The sequence below is a fragment of the Rhipicephalus sanguineus genome, chromosome 10 (assembly GCF_013339695.2).
Source record: "Rhipicephalus sanguineus isolate Rsan-2018 chromosome 10, BIME_Rsan_1.4, whole genome shotgun sequence".
NCBI lineage: Eukaryota > Metazoa > Arthropoda > Arachnida > Ixodida > Ixodidae > Rhipicephalus > Rhipicephalus sanguineus.
In genome coordinates, this window is record NC_051185.1 from 149667439 (window position 1) to 149691392 (window position 23954).

At 42.4% G+C, this 23954-nt stretch overlaps 1 long non-coding RNA gene across 1 annotated transcript in view; it reads left to right on the forward strand.

Annotated features, from left to right (window-relative positions):
* The first annotated feature begins 7428 nt into the window (after positions 1 to 7428).
* The window catches only part of LOC125760182 (uncharacterized), a 54840-nt gene continuing 38314 nt past the window's right edge, over positions 7429 to 23954 (forward strand). The window contains exons 1-2 of the long non-coding RNA XR_007417815.1: positions 7429 to 7534; positions 15185 to 15512. This is a non-coding gene — a long non-coding RNA (uncharacterized LOC125760182). The remainder of the gene's footprint in view (positions 7535 to 15184; positions 15513 to 23954) is intronic.

Here is a 23954-nt window from a genome sequence, read left to right on the forward strand (position 1 = left end):
ATACAGGAATAGAAACACAATGGGTGACAATGCTTAATGGATAATAAGTAATTCATGACTTCCGCTGTAAACTTATTTCAAAATCACTATTAAAATACTATTTCAAAATCATTATTAACATACTGCAGAGCAAAAGCAAAATGCCACTCCGTGTTGAGGTAACTTACATAAAAATATAATTCTCTCAGCTACACTTTGTGAACATGTGCGCTGTTTAACACACTTGCGAAGACAAGAGTATGCATTACCAACTAGCCAGCCTCAACCGATGCTTTGTAAACAAAAGCACAGTTCACTAATGCTGATGTATGAAACTTGAGCACTGTACATATCAGGGCTACACGAAAAAACACGGACAGAGGAAGAAAGCTACACAGGACGGGTGCAATAACTGAGCATGTCCTGAGTACTTGCCTTTCTTCGTCCATGTTGTGTTGCACAGCCCTGCTATTGGCCGCGAGATCGAGCGGAGTCGCCACCTGGCGGCTACTGGCTGAAGCGCGCCTAGTGTGGATTGCTCCCTGCGTCGTCTGCTAGCCATGTCGTGCTTGCATGTGCGCGTACATCCGGCACGTTCTCAAAGGGCGGCTTGTTCTGTTATGTTAGCGCAATTTAACTGCTCGTACGTATACCTACCATGGTGTACAGAAGCAAATGGGCTTGCTCGGCTGCATGTGCATTGTAATAAGATCAGTGAGTGCGACTTTCGAGAGGGCTGTGCATTGGTGTCGTACCGTTCGTTCGCCAAACATTTCACTGTAGGCGGCACTTTCTGGTTCAAGCACATCGTAATGTGAGCTTGGTATATTCCCAAACATGAGGAGCATTAAATAGTGTGTGAATGCAGCGTTTTAGCGACTCGGTGGTAAACGAAATCGAGGCTCATGCACTTTCGCATTGTTAGGTGCATAACTGCGGTACTGTAGTTCATGATGAGCTTTATTGCGCTTAATATGTCCTTTTAATTTACGGTCGTGGTCCCGCTACAGCGAAATATTGTTATCGAGTGAAGTCTGAGACTTTGGTACTCAAACTGTCCCTAAAAAAAGAAAATAAACCATGGAATGACACGGCAGTGATAAAACGGAGTTGCCGCGCGCAATTTTAACTTGGGGCGAAATTTATGCAGAACCACCTGTGCGCTTAGATTTAGGTATGCTTTGAAGTACCCAGGTGTTCAAAATTAATCCCGACAGCGTGCCTTACATATATGTCGTATAATTTCACGCAAAACCTCATTTTTTTACATTATATTGAGCGTTTGTGTGGAGTTATAAATTGGTGGAAGGCAGCGGACATTATTATTTTGAAGAAAAAAAAGACACTTATTTCATAAAATAACCGGACCTTTGTTGCATCACTGTCGTGCACGTAATCAATCGATCAAAGCTCTCTTACCTGCGTATGCGTATTCGCGTGAACAGTGCTATTGAAGTCATTGCACAGGATTATGGGCTGGTATACAAGTTGACAAGTAAACACTTTAGTTCAGCCGTGCTACATCAGTGCGTAGTACACAGAACACAAGGTAAACACGTACAGAGAAAACAACTACAAACGTCACATAGTGCGTAAGCGCAGACTGTCAACCAGGGCGAGCATCTATTTCATCGGCAGATTGCGCTTCTCTCACTAGTAATAGGAACGTTGGATGATCTTCGTGCATCGATTCAACAATGAGGAGTCTATATATTACCAGTAAACAGCAATCAACGCATTTTATTCGCCGACAGTCGGCTCAAACCGCTCACAACGAAGCGCCGTTGTGTGCATTTGTATACGCACCTCCGACCGCCTCTCCACACTAACGCAGCGACGGTGCTACCACCTATAGCTCGATCTCGCGGCCAATATGAGTTCAAGAATGCACCAACTAGCCCAAACAAAAGCTTCACTAAATGCTGTAATGATGCCGATTCTTTTCTTTACAAATTCATAGACTAACACATGGTAAAACAAATCTTCTGTGCCACTTGTTTCAATATAACCCATCAGAGGCAGGAGCCAATAAACATGGTCACCTTATCGTCACAATGCAATATTCATAACAGTCAAACAGTGATCTAACAGAGCAAACAGGCAAATGATTTCAATGAAGAGGCCTCTACTATTCATTTCTGGCAATGTCCAAAGCATCCAAGCCTTGGGGGCTTCGTGAAGGGAATGGAAACCTCTGCAACAGCATACAGATCACTATTAAAGCCACCACAAACACTCACAGCACACCAACACAAACTGTTATACTTGGCATCAACCACACTTGAATGTAAAAATTAACTTGTAATGAATTAAATCAGTGGGAAGTTTTGTAATTGAGTTATTATTTTTCAGTAAATAATTCACCACAGCTACTTACATTATTACTTACAAGCTCTAGTCGACACAACATTAAGCAATCTTGATTGGCGGCAACTACACAGAACATCTGTGCTCATGCATGCAGCAGTATACAAGATTCAAATGTTCAAAAAAGCAAATACGAACGCTCAGTAATTGTTTCTTAACCTTGACGCAAGTATTTTAACTAGCACAGCTATGGCCTGATGATGATGGTCGCATTGGATGTCCATGCCAGGAAATCAAGTAGAGGCAATGTTTTCCCTTTTTTGCTGCACTTATTGGAAGTACCTTCCTTCAGCCCCAGCAGTAATAAAGCGCTGCATTTCGAAGAGAATAAATACGAGCTAATTGAGCCATTGAGTAAATACGATCTTGTGCACAACAATTTTGTAACACTGGCCTTCTTCTTCAAGGTACGTGAAGCGAGTTCTTTTCACGTGGAAACGAGGAAATGTGATCGACACAAATTTTGAAAAACAATCGTTAAATGAACATAAAGTGCATGTGAAGGGAAGTAGTGGATGCACTGGAAGACAAATGCTAAGTTATTCTATTTGATGGAATATTAAGCTTGGTAGAGAAATAATGCAGAAGCAAGCAATTATGGTTTACTAATCATTCAGTTAATCTCTTCAGGCAGTAAATCAGCATGAGGAAAAAATTAGATGCCTAAGCACCATGAGAATTTTCTCCTCGAAGTTATGTACGAACTAGCCCCGCAACAAGTTCTTCAGTAATGCACAAGTAGTAGTCAGTTTTACATTGAAGGAAGGCATGGTATATGGTTACTAATTTCCTGTAATGTGAATGGTCAGTTGTCAAGCCGGAATACATCTGTGACGATTACCAAATACTGCATAGTTCATTCTGTGACTTAATTTGATAGCTGCCACCGAAGCAGACGAATGTCTGTCACTCATAAGTGTGGCAACAGGTGCTTGGCTACGGAAGGGACAGTGGTATGGTTAATCGCCTGGGTGCATCTGTAGGTGTGCTGTCATCCTGAAGAAGCTCTTGGCAGCATATACACGGCTTGCCCAAGTGTTTATTCCTCAGAATGGCAAAGAGCAGTGTGGTCCCTGCTTATCTTGATGCTGGAACAATAACACACACAGGGTAAACAGCATGAAAACCTAAGCAGCCCGTGCATCTGGACAATCAGTAAAAATTAAAACAATGCAAAGTGAACAGAGTAGGTTCTTCAGAGATCTCGCTCTTTACCACAAACGTGCATCAATCTCTGCAAGTATTCCTTGTTGTTGGCCATCGATACTACATCATCTGAGTATATCATTGCTGGTAGTCGGTGTTTAATGCAATTTCCTTACTTGACAAAATAAAGGTTGAAGCTAAGTCCCCTCCTCTCCAATATGGCCTCTAAACCCTGTATGTACAGCGTAAATAACAAAGGTGACAGAGGACACCCCTGTCTAGCCCCCACTATATGTCTAAAGGCTCAGACCTGTTTTTTCCCATTTTATAACTACCTTGTTACCTTTTATAGATATGTTTTAAACTATTAGTTACTCCATCTTCCACATCTAGTGTGTCCAGTATTCCCCACAATTCCTTTTGAACCGCACTGTCGTAGGCTCTTTTGACAAGAAGAAATTACAGCCAAAGTGTGTGCCATTGTCACTACTTTAATGCACTGTGCCAAGAGAGAGAGAGACATAACTTTATTTGTGTCCTTGCTGGGGTCAAGGGAGGCGGGGGCCGGGAGACTAGCCCTACCGGAGCCCCCCTTCCTAGGCGGCGGCCAGATAAGCATAGGTTGTCCTCTAACCTCCTTTGTTTCCAGAAGCCAACTTGTTTCCCCAGCACTCCCTCATCTTCTACCCATGTGTGCAGTCTTTCCTTTACAATCTGCATTACCTTAGTTCACCAGTGACATCATTGCAAACCACTGATGTCACTGTTATGATGGGATGGTTGTTTAGGCCAGCTTTGTGCACTTTTTCTTTACAGATCATACTCATCCTGCTTAATCTCCACCCACAGAGGCCTTCACCATCTAATTATCTTTTCTGCTTGCTCCCTCTCCTAGTGTTTGCTTAAATGTTGGACCCAGTTTCTCTATTAACCCGTTCAGACGCCACCTATGAAGAACTGTCTGTAATTACGTCAAATTGATACAACGTTGTTTCAAGGCACTCGATATTCTATTACAACAATAATAATGTCATAATAAGTTAATTTATTGGTGTTATAGTAATTGCTCCTAATTAAATTGTAATGAAATATCTCTTTATCCTGAAGTCATGTCTTCTCTGTTCTTGCATAAATAGAATGAAATCTCAGGCTAGAAATATGGTGCAAATTCTTTTCCGTTTATGTCCATGTTGAGCAAAAAAAAAAAATTATACTTTTGTCGTGGCTCGCGGGAAGCGGCACGTCGAACAGTTCGTCGAGCATAGTAGTGCCTTCAGCAAAGTGATCATATGCAACAGTACACTGCAAAATGAAGTTAAATGAAGAGAAATTTATTATGCAGGAGGTTCAATTCATCCATAGCTCGATGTATCTTGCTCTTTCTTAGCCCCTAGTCGATGCAAATAACAAAAACAAGTGGCGTTCACAATTGTGTACATAGCGTCTCAAAGGGTTAACATAATTAGGATGCCATCAGGGCCTGCTGATGTGCTACTAGGAACCCTCTTCTCTGCACTTTCCCACTCTCGTTGTTCAAGTGGAGCCATGCAAACTGATCTCTTCTTGTGTGCTAAAATGCAGTGCTTCTTTGGTCTTGAAATTTTTCTGTCATCGTCAGTGCCCTCCTGCTAGCTCAACAACTTGAACTGTACCTATAGACCTCTGCTGTAGACTTGTCTTGTTACTTAGGAAGCACCTTAGGAAGCCTTGAACGGTCTTGTTAGGTCCAGTGCCAGAGGTTCGCTATGAAATGCTTTGCATTTAAAAATTAGGATCGAGCAGGAATGGAACCCAAGCATTCTGCGTGGCAGTCAGGTATTCTACCGCAGGGCCACGCCAGGTCTAGAAACTGCTTAGGGAATGCACTTTATGCAGGTGTAATGTCAGTGCAATGTCAATTGTGGTTGTGGGGCTGGCTATCTACTTTTATAACAAAGCAATAAACACTACGTATGTAATCCTACGATACAGGCGTCATGTCAGGTTAGCATTTTTGGTTCCAGTGCTGGCTCCGCTTATATAGCAGTCTAATAAACATTACATTAGTATTCCTATGATTCAGCGAGCTATATTCAAGTGTTGCTCGACCCTGCAGGAATACGCTAACGAAAGTTACGTGCGATATTCACATCATCGCACCGTAAAGTGCACTTCGTTTCGATAATACTGACGTATGTGCTCCAACGTGAGTTCTGACGTTACGCCAGACCGTGAGTTACCCTTTAAACACCAGTGTTGTCGAAGTGCCTGGTAAGCCCACGAAGTGCACACAACTACTACACCTACAAAAACACGTCGATCCACCTCGTAACGCTTGACGGAAAGCCAAAAAGTGCAGCATAAAACTACTCGCTGACTGCTTCGCATGAAACTGATTCCCACAAGGCGTGGACTCTGCCAAATTTTTGTTTTCTGAAAACCAGTCGCTACGCGATTCAAGACAACATATTCTGCACGTACAAATCCGTTTAAGGGGCATTTTCGAGTGAATGTTTCACTCGTCACTGGTCCATGATCCGAATTTTAAAGGCCTGAAATGAAAAACACGCGGGCATAAACAGCCCCCTGTGAAATAGCTACCAGACAGGATGGCCAACAGTTTGGTGTCAGTGGACGGGGACCTAAGCCAAGATCTTGACAAATTTCTCGGGCCTGGCGCCAGGGGGGGGGGTCTGCCCTCGCATGAAACCGTAGAGGGGGGCCCGAACCCCCCTAGCCCCCCCCGTACTCTCCGCCTATGGTACGTAGATATCAGTCACAGTTTCATGCTGCATATTTACCAGGCGTATCAGCAATAAAACTCCAGTTGTTAGTCGGCGCCTGTTCCCTGTGTTCACTCTGTCCGCCCTCGTCAAGTGTGCGCTGTTTTCACCTCGTCACAAACAAAGCTTTGGAGGCTTCACTGGAGGCTTGGCCGACGCGACACCTGAAGCAAAACTTTTAGCGTATAAAACGACAGTACTTATGTTGCTAGGAATACCTATGCCCGATGTAGAAGCCATACACGCAAAATAACATCAACGTGAATGGGTTCAAATTAGAGCTTTAAGATTTATTTTCAATTGCTACTGTAGAACGCAGTCAGTAACAAGTCTAAGAAACAAAGCTGCTATTCTTACAGTGCACGAAAGAATGAACATCAACAGCATGAAATTACTTCTTTCAGATATTCCACGGCACTTACAAAACAGAGATCGCAAAAATTTAATTCCCAGAAACGTGACATTCATGGACAAAGCACAGTAAGCACATAATACCTTACAAGTAGTACAACACAAGATCACTTAAAATTCATTTATTGCATCAGCTGTTGACACGCGAAACAAGTTACGGAATGATGTATTGTATAATAGTGTTAAAGATTTTGAGGATGCATTCTTGAATTTAATGTACTTTTTTACTTAATACCGCTTTCAAATGTTGAACTTAGCTGTGCAAATGCACCCCCTTACTCACCCGTGTTCTGCTGAGTTGCGCTGTGTGTTTTGAATGTTAGAATTTTCTTTGGATTTATTTTTTACTTTCTTTGTTTAATTCTGTGAGATTTTTTTCCTCGTTTGTATTGATTTTTGAAAATCCTGAGCTTGTGCCCGATTGAGCAGCTCCTGTTTTGGTATGTATACTAACAGCATGGAGAAATAAAATTAAAAAAAAGCCGTATAATCAGCCAAAAGCCCTTCAGAAGTTTTTTAAAAAGTGACAACACTTCTCTATAAGCAATATACTGCAAAATCACAGTAGCTGCAGAATCCAAAAACCTTTCGAGCCGCTTTAGAGGTTGCCATCTGCAATAAAACAATCATGAGCCCCACGAAAAGAAATCTGCACCCCTCTTACTTGCACGACCACACTGTGGCAAATGAGGCTATGTTTCAGTGTAAAGGACCTATTGATCTCCTTTGTGGGTGCGAATATGGCGAACAAGATTCCCTTTCTCTGAAAAGGACGAATTGCAGTATCCACAGGAAAAGGGACGCTCTCCTGTGTGGGTACGCATATGTTTTTTGAGGGTGACATTATGAGAAAAAGATGCATTGCAGAGGTCACAGGTGTAGGGACGCTCTCCTGTGTGGGTGCGCATGTGTTCAGTGAGACTATGTTTTCGCCGAAAAGATGCATTGCACTGGGCACAGGCAAAAGGCCGCTCTCCTGTGTGGATGCGCAAGTGCACCTTTAGGTCCCCACTCTTTGAAAAGGATGCATTGCAGTGTACACAGGAAAAGGGTCTCTCTCCGGTGTGGGTGCGCAAGTGATCAGCGAGAGTATTGGTTTGTTTAAATGCAGCCGGACACAGGTGGCACGGGAATGGGCGCTCGCCCGTGTGCGTGCGAAGGTGTCTTTCCATGTCCCCCTTTCTGTTGTTCACATAGGTGCACTGCCGGCAGGAATGCATTTCGCCTTCCACGGACACGAGTGCACTGTACTGCTCAGTGGAAGCCAAGGAGAAGGAACCTGCAAAGCCAATGGGAGAACAGGAAAGGCAATGCAATTCATGTATCACACACATCATGGAAATGGAATGCAGAAAAGCCAATCAAGTTGCAAGTATGGGAGAATATTGCCCTATTACTGGAATAGCAATAGTGCAACGAGCAAGTATAAATGTCTAGTATAAACACATTCCCAACTCTCCGTACATAAATACTATGCTTAATACAAACCTGCTTAATGCTTAATACATGGGAACACCTGCTGCTAATACACAGAAGTTATTGTGTGTGTTGCATCCATTAGTGTAACGGCTTAGTGCATTAAGTGCTAAGCCGTTAAAGTGATTATCGGTATTCCCTTTTTTCCCCACAGAAGTACCTATAGGATGCGGCCCAGCAAAACCATCGCTTAATATTTGAACAAATAAAGCATAAGAAATAAAATGTGAAAGAAAGAATTTAGTATCAAATATGAGCTGGTTGTGAAAAATACAGGCATATCTTTGTGCATTACAGAGTAGTTTCTCCATGACTATTAGCACAGCTTACACATTTGACAGTTAATGCTGTTATATTGCTTCAATGGAAGCGCAATGCTACAAGAGAACACTGAATGTAACTTATTCACACATTCGGTTTCAGTCCCTTACATGACCACACAAAAGAGCAGATATTTAACTTTAAAGGGACCCTTTTTGAGCATTGTCAGAAATGCTGCCAATCGGTAGTCGAGGCTCCTGAGAATACATGAGCCAAAACCTTATGGCACAGCTCTTGGCCCAGAATTCACTATTAATTCTCAAGGTAAGCTAGAAATCATTCGCTCTTTTCTCTGCGAATGCTGCCATCAACCCAAAATCCACGGTCATTGGCTGATTTAAGCACAGTGACTTGCATAGTTACCGCTACCACCGCAGGATGCCGCCACGTGCCTGTGCTTGCAAACACATTGAACGTAAGCCGCGCGTTTGAAGACAAAAAGGAAAAGTGCTCAAGGTCACGACGCATGCTGTCGAACGGTTGTACCTTCTTGTCCCCTTGTCACCCTCTTTCCCTCCCCCCGCCCGTGTAGCTTACAGTGTGCTCGCTGGAACGAAATGAGAGGAAAAAGCGTGCAACGAATCCCTGTAACTCCCCTTAAGGCTATATATAACTGCATTATTCTGAATTAATAGCATGGCTATACTTGGAGGCCATACTAGCAAATGATCAAAGTTACTTAAACGTATTATTGTGAACAATGCACCACATAAACATAACAAAACACTACTAGGTATTTAAGCATGAACTATTCATGCCATAAGCACACCAAATGCACCAACACATATATTAATGTAAGAACACTAACAAAGTAAACCCGGCATAATATAAAAAATATAGAAACAAATTGGTCCATGTGAAAATAGTATCGTGCCTCATGCTGGAAAAGAATAATGAGATATTTAAGTGCATTTATGTTTCTCCGATAGTGCCACGGTAGAAAGAAGATAAATCGAGTGAGTTGATCGATGTCACTTTTGATAACCTGAAGCAAGGTCCGAGTGCGGGCTAGTTGGTATTCCATTTCAAATTGTGATTACAGCGCCAGGGAAGACTAGGGAAAAAGCGAGCAACGAAGATGAGAGCTGACTTCGAACTAAAGTTTTATTGTGAAGAACAAGCAAATCGCTTGCGGTTTTTATCACATGTGTCAATTTTCATAAATTGCTTGTTCTTCACAATAAAACTTGAAAGTCAGCACTTGTCTTCGTTGGTCTCTTTGGCCCTTGTCTTCCCTTGCTCTGTAATCACAATTTGATATCCTGTTGATTTGAAAGAATGATGCAGGAATAGAAACACAATGGGTGACAATGCTTAATGGATAATAAGTAATTCATGACTTCCGCTGCAAACTTATTTCAAAATCATTATTACCATACTGCAGAGCAAAAGCAAAATGCCACCCCAAGGTGTTGAGGTAACTTACATCAAGATATATTTCTCTCAGCTACACTTTGTGAACATGTGCACTGTTGAACACACTTGCAAAGACAAGGGTATGCATTACCAACTACCCAGCCTGAACCGATGCTTTGTAAACAAAAGCACAGTTCACTAATGCTGATGAATGAAACTTGAACACTGTATATAGCAGGGCTGCACAAAAAAACAGGGACGGGGAAAGGCGGCTACACAGGACGGGTGCAATAATTGAGCCCGTCCTGAGCACTTGCCTTTCTTCGTCCATGTTGTGTCGCACAGCCCTGCTATATGTGTTCAAGAATGCACCAACTAGGCCAAACAAGAGCTTTGCTAAATGCTGTAATGATGCCGGTTCTTTTGTTTATAAAGTCATAGACTAACACGTGCAAAAACAAATCTTCGATGCCACTTGTTTCAACATAGCCCATCAGAGAGAGGAGCCAATAAACATGGTCACATTATCGTCACAATGCGAAATTCATAACAGTCAAATTGCGATCTAACAGAGCAAACAGACAAATGATTTCACATGAAGAGGCCTCTGTGATTGATTTCTGGATATGTGCAAAGCATCCAAGTCCTTGGGGCTTCATAAAAGGAATGGAAACATCTGCAACAGCACAGACATCACCATTAAAGCCGCCACAAACACTCACAGTAGACCAACACATTTTTTTATACTTGGCGTCAACCAGACTTGCATGTAAAAATTTACTTGTGATGAATTGCATCAGTGGGTAGTTTTGTAATTCAGTGATTATTTTTCAGTAAATAATTCACCATAACTACTTACATTATATTACAAGCTCTAGTGGATGCAGCAACTTTAGGCAATCTTGATTGGCGGCAACTACACAGAACATCTGTGCTCATGCATGCAGCAGTATACAAGATTCAAATGTTCAGAAAAGCAAATACGAGCGCTCATTATTTGTTTCTTAACCTTGACGCAAGTATTTTAACTAGCACAGCTATGGCCTGATGAAGATGGTCGCAGTGGACATCCATGCCAGGAAATCGAGTAGAGACAAATTTTTATATCTTTTGCTGCACTCATTGGAAGTAGTACCTTCCTCAAGCCCCAGCAATAATAAAGCACTGCATTTCGAAGAGAATACACACGAGCGAATTGAGCCATTGAGTAAATACGATCTTGTAGAGCATGCACTGGAAGACAAATTCTAGGTTATTCTATTTGATGGAATATTACGCTTGGATGAGAAATAATGCAGAATCATGCAATTATGGTTTATTAATCATTCAGTTAATCTCTTCAGGCAGTAATTCAGTATGAGAAAAAAGTTACACGCCTAAGCGCCACCAGAATTTTTTTCTCGAATTTATGTACCAACTAGCCCCACAACAAGTTCTTCAGTAATGCACAAATGGTGGTCAGTTTTACATTGACGGAAGCCATGGTATATGCTTACGAATTTCCTGTAATGTGAATCGTCAGTTGTCAAACCAGAATACATCTGTGATGATTACCAAATATTGCATAGTTCATTCTGTGACCTAATTTGATAGCTGCCACTGAAGCAGACGAATGTCTGTCAACCATGACGCAGTTGTGATGATCTAGCACGCCATCCGACTTTTACGCAACGACATACCCATGAACCTCAATGCTTAAAAAGGAGAAGGTGCTGCGAGTCTTGCTCCAGAACTTCCTGTTCTGGCTTTTGCCCTCTGTGTGTACTATATATTCACTTGCCGAAGACGTGAATGAACAGTTGCAGCTTTGCGCAAGTGTCATTTCCTTCCCTTGTGTGCTGTATTTTTTTGTGCAATATTTCCGTTTTGAAACTTTTTGTTCTTTAACATACAAGAAATATAACATGGAGCAAAGCTAAGCGTGAGATACATTTTTCCGAAGCTTCAGTAAAAGTGCTAGGTCATGTCAGCGCAGTGTTTGGTGTGTACATGGCACTTATCGACCAAGGAGCTATTTTGCTTCACATGTTTTTGTCCTTTCAGTTACAACACAAAACAACTCAGCTGGATTGACCTAAGTCTTAACGAAGCCACCGTAAAAGTTGTGAAAAATCTAAATGCCCCACCAAGCTATTTGCACTAGTCTTTGCACGGGAATCTTCGACGCTCCGCACATTAGCTGTGCGGAGCGATAAGCACCTGAGCTTTTCGTGCACTAAAGCAAGTTGAAACCAAGTGTCGGGTGTCGGGCTTTAACCCTAGTTGAAAAGCCCACTCAAACAATGTTATTGCTCTATTCAAGCTATATAAATCACAGCACTTACTCCTTTTTAAGCATTGAGGTTCATGGGTATGTTACATGCTAGTGGATACCATTTAAGAGCATTGAAACATAACTGCGATATTGTGGGAAAAAATTGGGAATATAAATTGACGCCTAAACACTCACCACAAGCGTGCACTAGTCCACAGGTAAATATGGCGTATAACATATGAAAATGCACATGTCTATTTACACAGACACTTGTCATGACTGGGAAGTGATATAGTTGTCCACAAGTACGTGCCATTTCATACAAGTTTGGCATTTTCTCTCTTCGTGCTTTGCAGGGCTGGGCAAAGATACTTTGAAATTGTATCGTGATACAAGATACTCGGGCAAGAAGTATCTGAGATACAGATGCAAGATACTTTCGGAATTATTGTATCAGATACAATACTTCCGAATTGTATCTTGAGGTACTTCAATACATTTGCAAATTTGCTATTAGATGGATATAATGAAGCGGCAAATCCTTAGTAGAAAAATGTTCACTCGAAAACTTTCTAACTGCGACAAAGTTTAATTGTAACGAAATAGCTATTTGAATCCCAAGATTTCTGTCTGTCTTGCTCAGCTATATTAGTTTCATTTCAAAATAACTTACTGGGATTTGTGTGGCTGCTTAACATGACAGCTCTCCATACGCTGCGCTGTCAGTGCTTTTTGCTTGGCACTTTTGTAAGTGATCGGTGTCGCTGCTCTACTTGTCGACCAGCTAGCGGGTTCCCATGTATTTACAAGAACGTGAAGAAGAAGCCTCCGCATGATGACGCAAACGCCGCTGTGAAGTCTTACGTTGTCCGTACAAAGGACAACGTAAGACTGTCACTGCCCCATTATAGAGGGGGCGCTCATAGCATCCATCCATCCATCCATTCGCCATTATTTTGACAATACCCTCCACAAAACATACTATCTCTTAAAATTTTTTTTTTTGCCTAGGCTATAATATAAAATCCTGAATTTGGCAAAAACACTACTTTTCTTTATGTTAAGATGTCTGTAGCATAAAGTTTCCCGATATTAAAGGGACCGACACCGATTTTTCTCTACCCAGTATTTTAAAGCGCAATAGAAAGCTCACCCTTCGCAGTGTTTGTAATTGCAGCTGTTAATCCCTAAAGCGCAGTTACTTTATTAGCAGTATTTTTTGATCTGAAAAGCCCCTGAACTGTACGCAGATATCAGTCGCAGTTTGGTCCTGCATATTTACCGTGGCGTATGGGCAATAAAACTCCAGTTGCTAGTCAACGCCTGTTCCCTGTGTTCCCTCTGTCTGTCCTCGTCAAGTGTGCGCTGTTTTCACCTCGTCACAACGAAAGCTTTGGATGCTTCGTCGGAGGCTTGGTGACGCTACACGTGAAGCAAAACTTTTAGCGTATAAAACCACAGTACTTCCGTTGCTAGAATATGCATGCCCGACGTGGAAGCCATATACATAAAAATAACCTCACTAAATGTGATGGTTTCAAATTAGAGCTTTAAGATTTATTTTTAATTCCTACTGTAGAAAGCAGTCAGTAACAAGTCTAAGAAGAAAAGCTGCTATTGTTACAGTGCACGAAGGAATGAACATCAACAGCATGAATTTCTTTTTTCAGATATTCCACGGCCCTTACAGAACAGAGATAGCAAAAGTTTTCATCCGAAACATGTGACATTCATGGACAAAGCACAGTAGCACATAAAAACCTTTGAAGTAGTACAACACAAAGTCACTTAAAATTCATTTATTGTATCAGCTGTTGACACGTGAAACAAGTAACGGAATGACGTATTGTATAACAGTGTTAAAGATTTCGAGGATGCACTGTTGAATTTAATGTACTTCTTGACTTAAAGGCCAACTCCGGCGATTTTTTGGCCATGTCAAAGTAATGGTGCTTTTATGTTCCTGAGACGCTCCTGTTACGGGCCCGATAGCAGAAATACTCTGCAAATTGGAGAATAATTTTAAATAAGCAAAAAAGCGCAACACCGAAACCGAAACCCAACCGAGTGTACTGTCTACATATGACGTAGACGTTGTTACGAACGAACCGGAAGTCGTGCAAGGCATGCCGGTCACGTCGGCGCGGAGTATGAAAACTGTGACAGCCGGGACGACCAGCGAAGCGCCGGCCAAACCAACGCTGTCTGTCGCCTTGTGCACAGCAGACGCTCGCTGTAGCGGTGCCCTCGGCTGCGTCACTTCCGCCGCCTTCCCAATACTGACGTCACAGACGCAATGTTGCCAATAATTGTGGGAAGCAAGGAGGGCGTTTGCAGACAATCTTTAAAATTCATTTGCACACAATCTGCGCGTGTCTCAAGCCTGCAATTTTGCATAAATGACGGAAAACGTGCAAAGGAACGTACCCAGCGAATTTCACTGAAATCCATCGACCTCGAAAAATCGCCGGAGTTGGCCTTTAATGCCGCTTTCAAATGTTGAACTGAGCTGTGCAAATGCACCCACTTGCTCACCTGTGTTCTGCCGAGTTGTGCTGTAACGTTTCTTTTGAATGTTAGAATTTTGTTTGCCATTATCTTTTACTTTCGTTGTTTAATATTTCTTCCCAATTTGTATCGATTTTTGAAAATCCTGAACTTGTGCCCGATTGAGCAACTCCTGTTTTGGTATGTATAATAACAGCATGGATAAATAAAAAAAAACCCTTAGAATCACCCAAAGGCCCTTCAGAAGTTTTTTTTAAAAAAGTGACATACTTCTCTAGAAGCAATGTACTGCAAACACCACAGTAGCTGCAGAATCCAAAACCTTTCAAGCCAGTTTAGAAGTTGCCATCTGCAGTAAAACAATCAATGAGCCCCACGAAAAAATTCCGCACCCCTCTTACTTGCACAACTACACTGTGGCAAATGAGGTTGTTTTAGTGCAAAGGACCTATTGATCTCCTGTGTGGGTGCGAATATGGCGAAGAAGATTCTGTTTCCCTGAAAAGGGCGCATTGCAGTATTCACAGGAAAAGGGACACTCTCCTGTGTGGGTACGCATATGTTTTCTGAGGGTGACACTATGAGTAAAGGATGCATTGCAGAGGTCACAGATGTAGGGACGCTCTCCTGTGTGGGTGCGTATGTGGTCAGTGAGATTCTGTTTACGCGGAAAAGATGCATTGCAGTGGGCACAGGCAAAAGGACGCTCTCCTGTGTGGGTGCGCAAGTGCTCCTTTAGGTGCCCGCTCTTTGAAAAGGATGCATGGCAGTGTACACAGGAAAAGGGTCTCTCTCCGGTGTGGGTGCGCAAGTGATCAACGAGATTAGCGTTTTGTCTAAATGCAGCCGGACACAGGTGGCACGGGAATGGGCGCTCGCCCGTGTGCGTGCGAAGGTGTCTTTCCATGTTCCCCTTTCTGTTGTTCACATAGGTGCACTGCCGGCAGGAATGCATTTCGCCTTCCACGGACACGAGTGCACTGTACTGCTCAGTGGATGCCAAAGATGGGGAACCTGCAAAGCCAAGGGGAGAACAGGAAGGCGATGCAATTCATGTATCACACACATCATGGAAATGGAATGCAGAAAAGCCAATCAAGTTGTAAGTATGGGAGAATATTGCCTTCAAAAATTGGCTAGCGCGAAAATGGACAAGGACTGAGAAGGAACACTGATGTACAGGACAGGCGCTACTCGCAACTAAACTTTATTCAGAAACGTCTTCCTACATATATACACAGCCGAGTGGCGCGCGCAGGCGCAATGCACATGACAGTCGACATGCTAATCAGGACCGGGATACCAAAACATATTCGCATTACAACCAAGTGTCTAAGAACAGTCTTTCCTTACTGCGCAGAACACGAGCGCTCTGTTAAGAATAATTTGACTTTTCATCTGCCTACGCATTGTAGGACCTGTGCCTGTGAGCCAGTGCTGTCTAGCATTCGAATTCTGGGCAGAAGTGGGAATGCGCTGGCCAGAGAACTAATGGAGGCTTATCATATTAAAAAGAAAGACCGTGAATGTATCAGTGACACTTCTGTTGTTCTGCGCAGTAAGGAAAGACTGTTCTTAGACACTTGGTTGTAATGCGAATATGTTTTGGTATCCCGGTCCTGATTAGCATGTCGACTGTCATGTGCATTGCGCCTGCGCGCGCCACTCGGCTGTGTATATATGTAGGAAGACGTTTCTGAATAAAGTTTAGTTGCGAGTAGCGCCTGTCCTGTACATCAGTGTTCCTTCTCAGTCCTTGTCCATTTTTCGCGCTAGCCAATTTTGAAGATTATGAACCAACTAGCCCAACAACGTATACTCTTAAATTGAATATTGCCTTATTACTGGAATAGCAATAGCGCAACGAGCTAGTATATATGTCTCACACATATTCCCAACTCTCCGTACATAAATACTATGCTTAATACAAACCTGCTTAATATATGGGAACACCTGCTGCTAATACACAGAAGTGATTGTGGTTGTTGCATCCATTAGTGTAACTGTTTAGTGCATTAAGTGCTAAGCCATTAAAGTGATTATCGGTATTTCCTTTTTTTAGGGGCGAAGCTCCTTATGCCATGGGTCTGTCCATCCTCCGTTTGTTTGTAGCGTTGTAGTAGCCACCTCTAGCTCGTGAGAAGCACGCGTTCTGGTATGCTGTAGAAGAAGAAGACGACGTTGACGAGTGAGACTTTCGTGCGTGTTCGCCTGTGTGGCATTCTTTCTCCTTTACGGCGCGCGTTCTGGTATGCAGTAGAAGAAGAAGACGCTGTTGACGAGTGGCACTCTCGTGCGTGTTTGCCTGTGTGGCGTTCTTTCTTCTTTACTACGTCTCGTGTTTTCAACCCGAAGACAACATTTCAGAAGTAACACGCCATGAGGCTCCCTCTTGGCACGCTTTCTCTTTAGCTCGGAGTCGCCAGATGGAAGACAAGGCTGCGGAACGGAGGGCACGGAAGGCGGCGGCAGCGCGCGCTCGCAGACAGAATCCTGAGGTGAGAGCCCGCGAGACCGAAGCTGCACATCAACGCCGCGAAGCAGATTCCGCCGTTCGAGCCCGCAAAGCCGAAGCTGCTCGACAAGCTGCAGGGCTGCGGCGAGAAGACCCCGCCGTTCGAGCGCGCGAGGCCGAAGCTGCTCGACAAGCTGCACGGCTGCGGCGCGAATCGGATCTTCAAAATGTGAAGGACCGTGAAGTGGCGAGAAAGCGCGCGTACCGCCAGGCAGAGCCCGAGTCTGTGCGAGCATGTGAAGTGGCTGCAAAACGCATCGGGTGGGCTCTGCCCAAAGGCGCCAACGCGCGCTTCCAGCAGGACTTCCTTGATAACAGTTTCGGCCATAGTTGCGGTGTGTGCAACAGATTGTGGTTCTCAAACAATCTAGTCACAATATCTTCCATCAAGAAGGACCACGCTCGCGCCAATGCCATCGCCGTGCTGCAGCGCGAGTTCGCTTCGCCCCACTCATCATCATTCACTACGTGGATATGCTGTGATTTTTTTCCCACAGAAGTATGCATAGGATACGGCCGAGCCAAGACATCACTTAATATTTGAACAAATAAAGCATAAGAAATAAATGTGAAAGAAAGAATTTAGTATCAAATAATCTGGGAAATATTAAAGAAAGGAAAAAAAAAAAACGTTCACAGGGGTTTTAATGAGCATCAGTCTTTCTGGTTGTAAAAAATACAGGCATATCTCTGTGCATAACAGATAGCAGTTTCTCCATAACTATGACACATTTGACAGTTAATGCTTTTATATTGCTTCAATGGAAACGCAATGATACAAGAGAACACTGAAGGCAACTTATTCACTCATTAGGTTTCAGTCCCTTACATGACCACACAAAAGAGCAGATATTGAACTTTAAAGGAATCCTTTTTGAGCATTGTCAGAAATGCTGCCAATCGGTAGTCGAGGCTCCTGAGAAACTTTACGGCACAGCTCATGGCCCAGAATTCACAATTAACTCTCAAGGTAAGCTAGAAATCACTCGCTCTTTTCTCTGCGAATGCTGCCATCAACCCAAAATCCACGGTCATTGGCTGATTTGAGCACAGTGGCTTGCATAGTTACAGCTACCACCGCAGGATGCCGCCACGTGCCGATGCTTGCAAACACACTGAACGTAAGCCGTGCGTTTGAAGACAAAAAGGAAAAGTGCTCAAGGTGACGACGCATGCTGTCGAACGGTTGTACCTTCTTGTCCCCTTGTCACCCTCTTTCCCTCCCCCCGCCCGTGTAGCTTACAGTGTGCTCGCTGGAACGAAATGAGAGGAAGAAGCGTGCAACGAATCCCTGTAACTCCCCTTAAGGCTATATATAACTCATTATTCTGAATTAATAGGATGGCTATACTTGGAGGCCACACTAGCAAATGATCAAAGTTATTTAAACGTATTATTGTAACCACATCAACATAACAAAACACTACCAGGTATTTAAGCATGAACTATTCATGCCATAAGCACACCAAATGCACCAACGCATATATCAATGTAAGAACACAAACAAAGTAAACCCGGCATAATATAAAAAATATAGAAACAAATTGGTCCATGTGAAAATAGTACCGTGCCTGATGCTGGAATAGAATAATGAAATATTCAAGTGCCTTTGGGTTATTTTGATAGTGCCACGGTAGAAAGAAGATAAATTGAGTAAGTTGGTCAATGTCACATTTGATAACCTGAAGCAAGGTCTGAGAGCGGGCTAGTTGGTATTCCATTTCAAATTGTGATTACAGCGCAAGGGAAGACCAGGGACAAAGCGACCAACGAAGATGAGTGCTGACTTCGAACTAAAGTTTTATTATGAAGAACAAGTAAATCGCTTGCGGTTTTTATCGCATGTGTCGTTTTTCATAAATTGCTTGTTCTTCACAATAAAACTTTCTTTGGAAGTCAGTGCTTGTCTTCGTTGGTCTCTTTGGCCCTTGTCTTCCCTTGCACTGTGATCACAATTTGATATCCTGTTGATTTGAAAGGATGACGCAGGAATAGAAACACAATGAAAGAGAATGCTTAAAGGATAATGAAGTAATTCATGACTTCCGCTGTAAACTTATTTCAAAATCACTATTAACATACTGCAGAGCAAAAGCAAAATGCCACCCCAAGGTGTTGAGGTAACTTACATAAAAATATATTTCTCTCAGCTACACTTTGTGAACATGTGCACTGTTCAACACACTTGCAAAGACAAGAGTATGCATTACCAACTACGCAGCCTCAACCAATGCTTTGTAAACAAAAGCACAGTTCACTAATGCTGATGTATGAAACTTGAACACTGTATATAGCAGGGCTGCACGAAAAAACGCGGACGAAGGAAGGCAGCAACACAGGACGGGTGCAATAATTGAGCCCGTCCTGAGTACTTGCCTTTCTTCGTTCGTGTTGTGTTGCACAGCCCTGCTCTGTGTGTTCAAGAATGCACCAACTAGCCCAAACAAGAGCTTTACTAAATGCTGTAATGATGCCGATTCTTTTCTTTATAAAGTCATGGACTAACACTTGGAAAAACAAATCTTCAATGATACTTGTTTCAAATATAACCGATCAGAGGCACGAGCCAATAAATATGGTCAGATTATTGTCACAATGCGAAATTCATAACAGTCAAACAGCTATCTAACAGAGCAAATAGGCAAATGATTTTCAATGAAGAGGCCTCTACGATTCATTTCTGGCAATGTCCAAAGCATCCAAGTCCTTGGGAGCTTCGTGAAGGGAATGGAAACCTCTGCAACAGCACACAGATCACTATTAAAGCCACCACAAACACTCACAGCACACCAACACAAACTGTCATACTTGGCATCAACCAAGACTTGCCTGTAAACATTTACATGTAATGAATTACATTGACGGGTAGTTTTGTAATTGAGTGATTACTTTTTCAGTAACTAATTAAACATAATTACTTACATTATTACAAGCTCTAGCGGATGCTGCAACTTTAAGCCATCGTGATTGGCAGGAAATACGCAAATATTTTAACTAGCACAGCTATGGCCTGATGACGATGGTGACATTGTATGTCCATGCCAAAAAATCAAGTAATGACAATTTTTTCCATTTTTTACTGCACTTATCAGAAGTAGCTTCCTTCAGCCGCAGCAATAATAATGCGCTGTGTTTCAAGACAAGAACCAGTAAATATGGTCAAATTTTCGTAGGAATCTAAAATTCATAACAGTCAGACTGCAATGTGACAGAACAAAAAGGCGAATGATTTCGCTGAAGATGCCTCTTTGATTCATATCTGGCAATATCCAAAGCAACGAAGTCCTTGGGGGCTTCTATGCAACAGCACAGAGATCGCTATTAAAGCTGCTACAAACACTCACAGTAGAGGAGGAGGAGGAATAAACTTTATTATCAACCAGCAATTTAAGTTCCTTGGCCTAGGCCTCCCACGTGGGGATGTCGAAGTCTTGCCTCTTCGCCACCAACACATTTTTTTATACTTGGCATCAAACAGACTTGCATGTAAAAATTTACTTGTAATGAATTACATCAGTGGGTACTTTTGTAATTCAGTGATTATTTTTCAGTAAATAATTCACCACAACTACTTACGTTATTACAGGCTCTGGTGGAAGCAACAACATTAAGCTATCTTGATTGGCAGCAAGTACACAGAACATCTGTGCTCATGCATGCCGCAGTATACAAGATTCAAATGTTCAGAAAAGCAAATACGAACGCTTAGTATTTGTTTCTTAAGCTTGACGCAAGTATTTTAACTAGCACAGCTATGGCCTGATGATGATGGTTGCATTGGATGTCCATGCCAGGAAATCAAGTAGAGACAATTTTTTCCATTTATTGCTGCATTTATTGGAAGAACCTTCCTTCAGCTCCAGCAATAATAAAGCGCTGTATTTCGAAGAGAATACATACGAGCTAATTGAGCCATTGAGTAAATAAGATCTGGTGCACAATAATTTTGTAACACTGGCCTTCTTCCTCAAGGTACGTGAAACGAGTTTTCGGTGTGCTGGTCTTTTCACGTTGAAACGAGGAAATGTGATCGACACAAATTTTGAAAAACAATCGTTAAATGAACATAAAGAGCATGTGAAGGGAAGTAGTGGATGCACTGGAAGACAAATGCTAGGTTATTCTATTTGATGGAATATTAAGCTTGGTAGAGAAATAATGCAGAAGCAAGCAATTATGGTTTATTAATCATTCAGTTAATCTCTTCAGGGAGTAAATCAGCATGAGGAAAAAATTAGAGGCCTAAGCACCACCAGAATGTTTTCCTCAATGTTATGTACCAACTAGCCCCGCAACAAGTTCTTCAGTAATGCACAAATGGCAGTCAGTTTTACATTGAAGGAAGCCATTTTATATGGTTACTTATTTCCTGTAATGTGAATGGTCAGTTGTCAAGCCGGAATACATCTGTGACGATTACCAAATACTGCATAGTTCATTCTGTGACTTAATTTGATAGCTGCCACCGAAGCAGACGAATGTCTGTCACTCATAAGTGTGGCAACAGTTGCTTGGCTAACGAAGGGACAGTGGTATGGTTAATCGCCTGGGTGCATCTTTAGGTGTGCTGTCATGCTGAAGAAGCTCTTGGCAGCAGATACACGGCTTGCCCAAGTGTTTCTTCCTCAGAATGGCAAAGAGCGGTGTGGTCCCTGCTTATCTTGATGCTGGAACAATAACACATACAGAGTAAACAGCATGAAAACCTAAACAGCCCGTGCATCTTGACAATCAGTAAAAATTAAAACAATGCAAAGTGAACAGAGTAGGTTCTTCAGAGATCTCGCTCTTTACCACAAACTTGCATCAATCTCTGCAAATATTCCTTGTTGTTGGCCATTGACACTACATCATCCGAGTACATCATTGTTGGTAGTCAGTGTTTAATGCAATTTCCTTACTTTACGAAATAAAGGTTGAAGCCAAGTCCACTCCTCTCCAATATGGCCTCTAAACCGTGTATCTACAGCGTAAATAACAAAGGTGACAGAGGACACCCCTGTCTAGCCCCCACTTTATGTCTAAATGCTCAGACCTGTCTTTTTTCCCATTTTATAACTACCTTGTTACCTTTTATAGATATGTTTTAAACTATTAGTTACTCCATCTTCCACATCTAGTGTGTACAGTACTCCCCACAATTCCTTTTGAACCGCACTGTCGTAGGCTCTTTTGACAAGAAGAAATTACAGCCAAAGTGTGTGCCATTGCCACTACTTCAATGCACTGTGCCAATAAGCATAGATTGTCCTCTAACCTCCTTTGTTTCCAGAAGCCATCTTGTCTCCCCAGCACTCCCTGATCTTCTACCCATGTGTGCAGTCTTTCCTTTACAATCTGCATCATTGTTTCCATGATAGATCATCATAGTCATCGTGCTTAGTCTCCACCATCCACTATTTTTTTTAAATGCGAAGCATTTCTTAGCAAACCTCAGGCACTTTGTCTGTCCGTCAGATACTTCAATACATTGTCAGATACTTCAATACATTTGCAAATTATAATGAAACAGCGAATCCTTAGTAGAAAAATGTTCACTTGAAAATTTCCTGTCACTAACTTTAATTGTAACGAAATATCTATTTGAATCCCTAAGATTTCTGTCTCTCTTGCTCAAGCTATATTAGCTTCATTCCGAAACAACTTATTGGGATTTGTTTGGCTGCTTAACCCGACAGCTCTGCATACGCTGTGCTGTCAGTGCTTTTTGCTTGGCACTTTTGTAACTGATCGGTGTTGCTGCTCTACTTGCTTACCAGCTAGTGGGTTTCCATCTATTTACAAGGTCAGTAACAAGCCTCCGCACGATGACGCAAATGCCACTGTGAAGGTTTACGTTGTACGTACAACAGACAACGTAAGACTGTCACTGCCCCGTTATAAAGGGGGCACACATAGCATCCATCCATCCCCGATTATTTTGACAATACTCTCCACAAAACATACTATCTCTTAAAATTTTTGTTTTGCTTGTGTGTGGCGCACAGGCTCTAAAATAAAATCCTGAACTTGGCAAAAACATTACTTTGCCCTATGTTGAGATGTCTGTAGCATAGAGTTTGCAGATATTGAAGGCACCGACAACTGATTTTTCTCGACCCACATTAGAAAGCTCACCCTTTGTAGTATTTGTAACTGCAGTGGTTAATCCCAAAAGCACACGGTTATTTTATTAGCAGTATTTTTCGATCTGAAAAGCCCCTGAACTGTACGTAGCATAGGCGGAGAGTTCTCACTTTCCCGGAGGGGGCGGGGGCCACAATGGCTCTTCCACATTTCTCTCTCGCTCTCCCCCCCCCTCCCCCACCCGTGTGCGCATATATATATATATATATATATATATATATATATATACACACACACACGGAGAGAGAGAGAGAGCCCGACTTCCAAATTAAATAATTTAATACAGCTTTAGTCTCTTAGGCGCCAACACCGCGATATGATTATTAAAATACCTGGCGGGAGGCTAGGTTTATTTTGCAATGTACACAAAAACATCGATCCACTTTGTAATGCCTGGCTCAAAGCGAAAAAGGTCGTATAGGCTGCTACTCGCTCACTGCATTGCATAAAATCGAGTCTGACAATGTGTCGGATCAGCCGAATATTTTTTATTGACATGATTTAATTACTTTGTTAAAACATGCACCAGGCAGGAGAGAATGGGCTAATGCTGACACAGGAAGCTTCAATTATGCCAGAGAATATACAATTTGAGATGGCCAAAAATAATAATCAGATGGTAGAAATTTCCATTTACTACCACTAGACCTAGTGCGAAGCTGGGTTACGAATTTTTCCGCTGAAGGATGTTTTCTGGACGGGTATTTGAGTTGCTTTTAGGTCACTGAACTGG